Genomic DNA, 10,874 nt, shown 5'->3' with positions numbered 1-10,874 from the left:
CGCTTTAAGGTCCCTGAAGGTGCAGTTAAATTAGAGCCAGCACAGGTTTATAAATGTAAAATCCTCCAATAATCTGCAGCTGACATGACCCCTAATCTTCTTGCTCTAGTCAGCAGAGTGAGCGGCGCTAACTATGGCTTTGGCAGCACCAACATGTGTTTTGTCCACCAGACTTTCAAGAGGAAGGTGCGGAACACAGAGGGTTTTATGGGGTAACGAGTTCTTATTTGTGTGTCTGCAGCGTGGTTGAGACATGCAGGTGGGTCGGAAAGGTGTCTGTTTGTGAAATATTATTGCTGTTTGGATAGAGGATGAAAAATCTTAATGTGGTACTCATTCAAAGGAAATAATGTGTGTCCCGGATTTTTAACTTTGAAAAAACATATTTTATGCAAAAATAATGGTTTTCTTAAATTGAATTACTTGCTCTTTCTATTAACCAAACATGTTCCAACTGAGGATCATAAAATCTTTCAAGATCATGACTAAAAACCTTTGGGGATAGAAGCAGCGTATAAAAGGATGGAGAGAAGAAAAGAAGACAGAAAAGCCATGTCTCTCAGCTCCAGAGGAGGGGGGTTTCACTAAACTAGCCTGTCTAATGCAATTAATCTAATTGGAGCCGGCGTAAAGTGACAAATTACTACCTTTCACACTGGAGACTAAGAGGGAACCTCTAGAGATGGATGGAGGAAAGGATACCCAGGTAGTTAATGTTATATCTTTTAATTCCAGCTTAAACGCTGTTGTAAATGGTTGAAAAACTGTCAATTAGATAGAAATCATTTGATATTACCCATTATGCTTCGCAGTGTGAGTGTAAATTTCATGATTTATGATATATGCTGTTTTTACATGTACATATTTAAGAGGCTAGCTTTGTCTATCGCTTCTGGCTACAAATACCAGCAGATATCTTTCTAACATTAAAACAGTCTGATATAATATCCATGTCTACATTTCACATGATTAACACAATAATTGATTCTTAGTAGAGAGTCTAAATATCAAGCATTACTCATTTTTTCATTTTCGTTCTTTGACTGATCATTAACTGAGAGCTCATACCTCTCTGAGCCTCTCAGCCTCAGTATCAATATCAGCATCTCTGCCCTATTTGCTTGGATCTGCATGCATTTACACTTGACATTTGAGTTTTTGATTTAATCTGGGAACATATGCACATGAACTCTGCATATTTCACTGAAATTGTGTTAATGCGTGCCCTTTGCTGTAACCTTGATTACTTGCTGTGGTATCAGAAACCTTTTTGCGGACATTGATTTCTGCCCGGGGCCACGCTACTGAACCTGGAGCAGCGTATCTCCATGGATATAATGAACTTAAAGAAAGCTAGCTATTACCGAAACCTCTGACATTTTGACATTATCAAATGCCTTGCTTAAAAAGCACATATGGAACGAAAATACTATGTGATATACATGTGATTTGCATGTCATTTCCATAAGTGATGGTAAGTTGCACACCATCCCCTTTCATTTGTTGGTGTTGATCTTGGTGATTAAATAAAAGTTTTAATTAGATTTTATTGCCTCTTATGTCAAGTGCTGCTGAAGTGTTTATGTAAAGTGGAAACCGGCCACTAAGAGATTTTTTAAAACATTTGTTGTGGGCCATGAAATTCTACATCTGTGTGATTCCACTTACCCACGATAACCGTGAACTCTGACCCCAATAATTGTTCCAAATTGTGACCTGTGAACCTTTGAGCTTGTGAAAAAACAGAGAGGGAGGCGCCCAGAGGAGGAATGCTCTGCAGTCTCTCTCTCTGGGGCAGGTTGTGACGCGTTCCAAGTGAGAACCTGGATGACCCAAAAACGGTCCTCTAGTCTCTGAGTGCGGGTCCACCGAACCCCCCCCACATCATTTCCTTTACCTAGATCTTGTTTTGTCCTTTTTCTCTCTCTCTCTTTACCCTTTTTCTTCTTACCTTTCCCTTCATCCCTCTCCTCTTCACTCCTTTAAAGTCCATCCCCCTCCATCACCTTCACTCAAGCCTCCCCACCCCCCCACCCCACCCTCTCTGTCTGGAGAGGAAACGGTGGCCATTAAACGTGTCTGCTGGGGTCTGGGGGTCTGGAGAACAACCGTCACATTGTGTGACCCCGCCTTGGACCCCAGACGGACTAATGAATAAGGGTAACCCCCCCCAACCCCCAAACTCTCTCTCTACCCCCCCCCCCCCCCCCTCTTCATGCCAGACCCCTGGTAGGTAATTCTCCCACTTCTTTCACAGGGTCCCAGACATCTCCTGCGGCCTTTGACTGAGGGCTTATCTTTTCAGAGGGAAATGTGTGTCATTTGGGGTTTAAGGAAAAAGCAAAACAAAAACATTGTCACTACCGTACAGTTCGCCCCCCCCCCCGATACCCCCGGTCATTCACTTTCCCTTCTCTTCCAAAAACTTGTAAGGTCTGGACGCAGGCTTAAGGAAATAGTGTGAGACAAGGACAGAGTCTCCAATTATCTTAAGCAATATGTAAATAGGTGAAGAGACAGTGGTGGGATTATATGCAACTGGCAATGGCCCATGACATGAGATGGACAAAAGGCTCGGTGGAAAACGGGATTATTCAAACACACAGGGGCTAATATAATACTGAGACAGATTCCTAACCCAGTTTTACTATAAAACTACAGTACAAATTGGGATAAACAATAAAATATGCAAAATATATAAGAAACAAGCACAAAATACTGGTTAAAAGTACATTAAAGTATAATTTATTTCCACAGGATAACCCTCTATCACGTCATTTTTTATGCTCTACGTCTGATCATTTGCACGCTGACAAACAAAACCACAAGCATGAAAAAAGAAAATGGTCCATCTTTTTGTTCTGAGACACCCACGCTAGCAGTCGACTCTTCAATAACCACATGAATAACACAAAGCACTGGTGCTTCTCTGAAAGGCAACCATGTATCCCTAGGAGATTTAACAATGGTGACATGTGTAAGCTCAATGCATACAAAATATCTCTCCTCTGCTCCGTCTCTCTCTCTCTCTCTCTCTATCTCTCTGTTCTTTCTCCCTTTCTTCTTCTGCTGCTGTCATGTTTGTCTTGCATGGCTCCTGCCCACAGCACATAGCATCATTTCACGACACTCAGCGATTCAGAGCGCTCTCATTATTAGTATTTCTTCTGTAGCTTTGTAGCTAAAGCACTTGCACTTACGGCTAATGTATTCTGCGCACACCAGGACTGACTGCCGCTATCAAAGGACTTGCCTGAACGGCGGTAATAACTGGAAAATTATTTCTGATAGCCTGAAACAATCTTCCAAATCATCACAGAACTTTATTAAAATAATATCAAATCAAATTAGCCAGCGTCCCCCTGTAATGAATTAAGTAAAGGGTTATGCCAGCATTAATCCCATCATGCTCGGAGGCATGGGGGCGGTGGGAGCGTTTAATAAACCAGTCAGTCCCTTCAAGCAGCGGGGCCAGCTTTCGGATCCACCATCCGCCCTGATGCCCGCTCTGCAGAGGGAAACACATCAAAAGACTTCCTCTCCCTCGGCTTTCTCTCAACCCTTGTCCCCCTCCTCCCTCCTCCTTCCTCCCTATCCATTTATTCTCTCCTCTCTGGTCCCCCTCTTTTTCCTCTTTCTTTTTCATCCCCCCTCAAACTATCCCTTACCCTCCCTGTGTCTTTCTAAATAATCTGTCGCTTTTTTCCCCCCTTCCAGTGCTCCATTGTGCCTGTGGGTGAGTTTATTCATAAGGGGGTGAATCTTGGTGGAATCTCAGAAGGCTGGTGATAAGTGGTAGAGCCCTTTGGGACGGTGCGGCTTGTCCTCCCGCTGCAGTCTTTCCTTCCAAACCGGCACGGAGAGAGGAGCGAGACGAAACCAAATAGGTCATTCTTTAGCCATGGAACGACAGAAAGGTATTTTGGAACTCACTGCGGCCAAATAACATTGAATAGTTCAGCAGCGGCTGTTACTGTTAAAGTTAAACATTATAGTACAAAAAGACATGTCTTGTACTGAGTGACGTGTTTGCAAAATGCACTGTCCGTCTTTTCTGACCCAGTGCATGTCTGTTTGCTCTCATCAAGCTCTGCAAAAATGTAGCTCTGTATGCTAAATGGACAACATGACACCACACCATCTTTAAAGTAATGTTTGAAGCCATTTGACACCAAACATGCAACATGACAATAAAGATAAGGCTGTTTGCTGACCTAAAATGCAACTGTCCTACTGTAATGTTAGCTTGTCACTCCAGTGATGCATCAGAGACACCACGCATGAGCACAACTTTGTAAAGTACTGTCTATTATGAATCAGCCTGTTCATTCATCATTCCCAAGGCCCCAAACAGCATACTTTGTTTTAAGCAGATGCAAAAGGTATCCTTCAGCATATGCATATGTGCATCATGCTTTCAACTATGTAAACTTATCTGTGCCGATATTAGATGTTTAGAGAAACTTGGGGGGCTGAATGTGTCAGAGAATAAAGCTACATTCATACTGCAGCTAAAAGTGTCCCACTTCTGATTTTTGCCACTCAGGTGACACATCTGATTTTCTTCAAATCAGTGTGAACTGCAAAAAGTTGCATGATGTCACATATTTTAAATTTGGAACTGGGCTACTTCAATATGTGGTACTAAATTGGAATCCAGAACATGCAACCTGCATGCGACTTTATATTTGAACACTCAAATCAGAGTTGGTCCGCGTTACCTTGGTAATATGCACATTTCCAGGAGTGATTCTAAAGAAGAAGAAGAAGACTTCCTTTTTCCGCTTGCCCATGAAGGACAATGACATGCAGCAGTGGAGGGACGGCGAAAAAGCAGATTTAATTGGTATAAAGGGAAATGCCTCTATCCAATCACAATCACCAGATAAGGAATAAGGCCTTTGCTGTCCGTTTTGCACGTCTCTGATGGAGATGTTGCTTACTAGAACAAAAGGTTATGTACATCTAAAGTCCCGACAAACACCCGAGAGCAATCAGTGTTTAATGGAAAACGAATGTAAGCGGATGTGACGTCTTTTGTCATTGTTGTTTGTGCACGCGTGTGTTTTTGAAAATCATTTTCTGTTAACATTAATATCTTACCTGGTTCACTTCCTAAAATAGATTTGAACAGTGACCCCCAAAAAATCTGATATGAGCCCCAAATCAGAATTGAGCATGACGGCCTGCAGTATGAATGCAGCCTATGACAGAAAGAGCAAGCCTGCATTCATGCTGCAAAAGAAAACTCAGACAATAAGAAACAATTTTACCCAGCGTCATCATGAACTATATGTACAGCACACAGACTAACTACTTACTTGACCTTTGACCTACCTTAGGTGCTTGTCATAAGCTTAATGTAACGTACTATTTTGGGTGTGTCACTTAGTTTAGCGTTCAAATAAAGTGGTTTAGAAAACCTGAAAGCTTGTGTGCTACATCGCTTATCAGCTGTTCACTTGAGTTTCCTGTTCCATCACGCTCCAGATCTCAGCAGTGTTATTATAACTAATCAGGTTTTTTGCCAAATTTGAACATAGAGCAAATTATAAAGCAGCTTCCTGGTAATCAATTACATGACAGAATGATACATGCCATGCAGGTGCTTTGATTAATATGGTCACCACCAGCAGCAGCAACAACAATAAGTCTCGGTTCTTTTCATTTCACCCACATTCATTCCTGAACTTTCTATCTCCTCTATCTCTCTGTGAACCGCTCACCCTTTACTGACACTGCCACTCCTTGTGAAAGTTTTTGGACAGGACTCACAGGTCTGAGGGTGGGGGGGTGGGGGTGGTGGGGGTCGGGGCGGGTCACTGTGTACCATGCAGGCGGAGGTGAGATAGCATCTTCAGGTAGCAGGAGGGCATGGATAGCAGGCAACATGAAGGCAGCTAATGTTTGATGTGGGGCACTGTCCGTGAGCCGCTGCAGCAGGCCCACAGGCTCGCCACATTTCTGAAGGGCTATTCAAATTCTTCGCCTGCCACGGTATATGTCGAGGCATGCCCAGATATCGCTGCATCTAGGAGGTAGTCAGTGCCAAGCTTGTGTGTGTGGATGCTTTGATGGGCATCAGTGATAACCCCCAGCAGCCCCCCCCATCTCTGTTTCCATGTGTTTTCAATGTGTGAGAAAGTATGGGTGAGAGAGGGAGGGGTCACCACGCTATTTTCCCCTAAGGAGGGTTCGTCCTGTGCCATCTGGCACCTCAGAGGCATGGGCAAGGGAGCAGGAGGGGGCCTGTGTGCGTGTGTGTGTGGGTGTGTGTGGTTAGGAGAGGTGGTGGGGGGGTGATATTACAACTATGCTTCGTGTGTCCCATGTCCCCAAACTGCAGTCCTCTGTACCCCTAATTTTTGCACCTCAACATCCTGTACTCGTGTACTCTCCACTTTCTACGAACTTCAAACCATGACATCAACGAGCATGGCTGACCCCTCCTCTTTCTTTCCTGCTCCTCACATATTCTCTCCTCACCTTCTTTACATTGTTTTTGTCACCTCTTCATCCCCTCCTCCTTTCTTCCTTCACTCCATCTTCCCTCTTTCTTCCACATCCCACTTGTCCTGTCTGCGATGCATGGCAACAGCTCGGCCAGCTGATGAGGGCCAGTCAGAGACAGCACCCAACCTTGACACCCGCAGCTGCAGTGCACACAAACACACACACACACACACACACACACACACACACACACACACACACACATACAGAGGGGGAGAAGGATTGGGGGCATTGCGCTGTGTAAAATAATCACAATGCATTTACATTCATTGTGGCGTGGATTTGTTGCTATAATAAGGCTGCAGAAATCATGAATATTCACACACACTTTAAGCAATTATGATAATCTGCATTATTCCGAGCCTCACCGCTATCTGTCAGAGGAGGCGGCAGCAGAGGCGAGAAAAGTAGGTTGGGATAGTCGGCAGTTTTACACTCTCGAAATCATATCACATTTTTCTTTCTCTCCTTCTTTGTCCCCCTCGCTCCGCTCCTTTGTATTGTTGTTTCGGCGTTCCTCATCTCCTTCTCTCCCCGTATTTTACCCTCGTCTTCTTCTAGGCTTGTTCTGTGCTAAAGTCCATTGTGCCGTATGAAGAGGAGGGGTAGGATCCTGGAGTGAGAATGGCCCCTGGGTGCTGCAGAGCTGGCAGCAGTGTTGGTCTAATCTTCCGGGTCAGGCCTGGCGCTTTCATCTTCTCTCACTTGGAGCCCCTTGTGTTTGATGTGAACTTAGCCCAGGAATAACCGCTCCTTTCTTCTTGGCTAACCTGGCCCTGGAGTAGGGGAAAGCACTTTGTTGTTATCCTAGGAGCCAAACAATGCTGGAAGGAGTGCAGAAAACCTTAATGAAAGGCTTTTGATCCGCAGTGATATTAAAGTGAGAAACCTTGAGAGGGAGAGAGAATAATAAAAAGAAAAGTGCCGAAATCGCAGAAATCAAAATGCAAATTGCATCGGAATGGTTAGATGGAAATGTTCTTTAATTCCCACCCTTTGAAATTAATTATTTTAGATTTGCCTGCATTTGTTTCAAGTTTGAGGGAAAAAGAATAAAGGAGAGAGCTAATTTATTTTAGACGTGGAATTTAAATTAGCACATGGAGCCTTGCAGGGTTTTCATGATTAATTTTCTCAGGTCTACGCCATGCAAAACAATCTCTCTGCTCCCTGCATAAAGCCACGTGTAACTGTGCCATGTGTATCAAGGCAAAAGTCTTTTCCAGTATGTATGTGAACATTACTGCTGCACCGCTGAAATCTAAACAAATGGCCAGTTGTTATCTGCCCTTGAACTGATGCACTGACCTCAGCCCTCGACTCAAACTTTTCCCTCATCTCCTGCAGCCGCACGTTTAAAGAGGAATCTTTGGGTTGATTCAGTGTCCATCTGGTGGGCTGTTGGACTTTACAAGGTTTTCTTAACAGTGCTTCAACAGCAGTCAAACATCATCTTTTCACCTTCAACTTACTTTAAAGTGTCAAAGTTAAACCATTTCAACCTTCAATTTGAAAATGAAGTTGACCCCAAAGGCCAAAAAAACAAGTCACAAACAAAACCTCTCTTTTCGGAGGAAGGAAGCACACCTTGGTATTTGACATGCCTGCTGCCATGGTGATAGCCCAAACCTCTGTGCAACAGCAGCACATTAACCCCTCTTGACCTTCTATTCTCACCTGTGATAAAAGAGGAGGAAGAGAGGGAGGAGGTGCCCCCCTTTCCACTGCGCCGCACTTTTTCGAGTACCCGGGCACCAGCAGGCCCTTGAGAGCCCACGGTCATTAGGAGCTCTTTATTCTTGTAGAGGGAGAGAAAAGGAGAGGAGAGGAGAAAGGAGAGGTGGAAGAGGAGCATTGAGCCTGAAAGATAATGTATGGTCAAGGCTGGAGACTTGTGGGCACGGGATGAAGAGAGAGGGTCGAGAGAGAAGCAGCGCTTTCACACAGAAGCAGCGAGCGAGCCAGCTGCTTTTGGGGTTTTGTTTGTCTTTCATTGGAAGTAAAGAAAGGTAGGGGAAAGAGCGGTGGGTAATTGGTCCGGGGCGCTGACTTACACACAGGGCTGTGGACACAGGATATAGAGTTTCAAACTCTTTGTTCCTCATCTTACCTATTGGCCTGCGTATGTTTTGTCTGCTGAGGACGGAAAAAGCTTTTTTACATCTTGGTTCATGAAGTTTGAATGAACTGAAGAAAATATGTCTGATTTGAACACTATTTCTCAAACTTTTGCATACACACAAAACAACTAACCCCCTACATAAGAGCGTAGCGTGCAGTGACACTTGCCGGACAAAGAGGACTCGCTCCCTTGTATTGACCAACAGCTTCAGGGGGCTAACCTTAACTTTCACTGGGAGCTAATCCCTCTGATAATCAATAAGACAGACTAGCTTTCATCTCGGCGTGGGTCTCGATAAAGTTGAGAGGCCATGAATGATTGAATAATGTGAATGTGCACCCTGAGAAGTAAGGCGGAAAAAATAATAAATGCCAATCCGCAAAAATAACAGTGTGAAGCTTTTGCACGTCTGATGATATGATGAAAATAAATGAATTATGCATTGGCTATCAATGAGGGAGCAGAAGACGCATCGCTTCAGGCCATGGTTAAGCCTCTATTCATAAAGAGGAGACAGACACAAAGGCCCAAGGACTGTGGGAGTCCACCATCGGGGGAGAAAGGAATGAGGACACACATTTTTAAGAGTTTTCCCCCCTCTCTCGTGTGGTTCCTCTTCTTCTCTTATATTTCTAATAAATAGATGGGTTGCGAAGATTGTTGTTTGTTTACAGTTGGATTAACCGGAAGAAGCTCAGATGTGGGAGTGAAGCCTCAGGATTATGTAGGCAAACACATGTTTAGCGGACTCCTCTATTGTTATTCTCATCCCTTATCTGCTACTTCCAAACGCTCCTTCCACCCCAGACTATAGCTTTAATTATTTTGTTCCATTCCTAATAAAGAGAGTCATTTTTGACAATATATATTCAGTTACATATATTTAGCCTTATGTGTACCTGTAAAAACACATTACAATTGTTATTGGCTCTAATCCATTAGGTGTCATGATCTTGGGGCATATGTTCATTAAAACACACACATAAAGAGAAAATGTTGCTCATAAAGAAGATGGACTTGAATGCAACCAGATTAAGGAGGGAGACAGGAGTATCAGAGAGCAAGCAGAATAGGGGGCTCAGTTTTTTCCCTCCTTTTGAGCCACATGTGAGCTGTCTGCGAATAAAGATGTCTGAGCCTGTTGGTTATTGATCGGTCAGTTTGTGGAGAACAAAGAGTTAATCCTCACGAAGGCCCGCAGTGAGTGCTCTCTCAAGTTATTAAAGTTTGAAATGTCGTCTTTTATCGCTGTTTCTCTCACTTCTTCCTCTGAATCTTTTTTTTTTTTTCATATTTAACCCTGAAGGCTGAATAGCCAGTTAAGCTGACTGTGTGACCCAAGGCCAATCTGCAATTCAGCACTGAGATGGTCAGTCTTCCCTGTTATGAAAGCTTCGGCTGGTTTTTGAACAATGCACAGTGAAGGACGCTCAGGATGTGATACTGGGAAGAGAGTTTCAAGAGAAATCTGTTTAATAAAGAAATTTCATCCCTTTTTTAAAACATCCACCAGGACTGGAAATATGGTTGTAAATGTGCTTGGTTATTTTCTTTAGTGTCCACTAATATTAGATTATTTAAACCAAGACACTGACTTTGAACTACAATGGCTTTTCATTCATTTTCACCCATTCAGTGTTGTAACCTTCATATACTCTAGGTTTTCCTTGTATTTAGTGAAAAATATCAACCCTTTAACAGCATGTTTTTCAGTATTTAAAGCTCCTGTGAGGAGTTTTTAGCTGGTCATGAAATGGACTGAAATTGATACTGATGCCTCTAAATGGCCTACAAAAGCAAACACGACCATCAGTGACAAGATTGATTATTTCTTTATAGTTATTTTTAATGCCTATAACCACTGCCGGGGAGGAGGTGTCAGACGAGGTGATTAACTTTGCGCTCCCAAATCAGCCTTTTTTCTCTATTACATAAAGATTCACAGCGAGTGATACATTTAGTGTTAAAAGAAAGCAGGATGAGCACACTCACATTTCCACCTCACTTTATGTTTTGTTGAATAGTGAAGAATGCAGCGAGGCCTGCAGGCCAAGGTTCAGACCTGTGTCTGTTTCTTGTCAAGTCAGATTCCTTGTGAGGGGGGTCTGGGGCACCCTGGCATTTTCTCTTCTGAGGGCTTTTGTTTATATGGCCGAAGGACTCTGCTCAGTCTCATCATCCCACAGCACCTAAACACACATAGGCCTCCATTACGAAGGCCCCGCAGAGACACCCTGTC

Source organism: Semicossyphus pulcher, unplaced genomic scaffold, assembly GCF_022749685.1.
Source record: "Semicossyphus pulcher isolate SPU_LCO1_2020_fin unplaced genomic scaffold, fSemPul1.0.p SCAF_17, whole genome shotgun sequence".
In the NCBI taxonomy this organism is placed as follows: domain Eukaryota; kingdom Metazoa; phylum Chordata; class Actinopteri; order Labriformes; family Labridae; genus Semicossyphus; species Semicossyphus pulcher.
Note: the sequence above shows the minus strand (reverse complement) of the source record.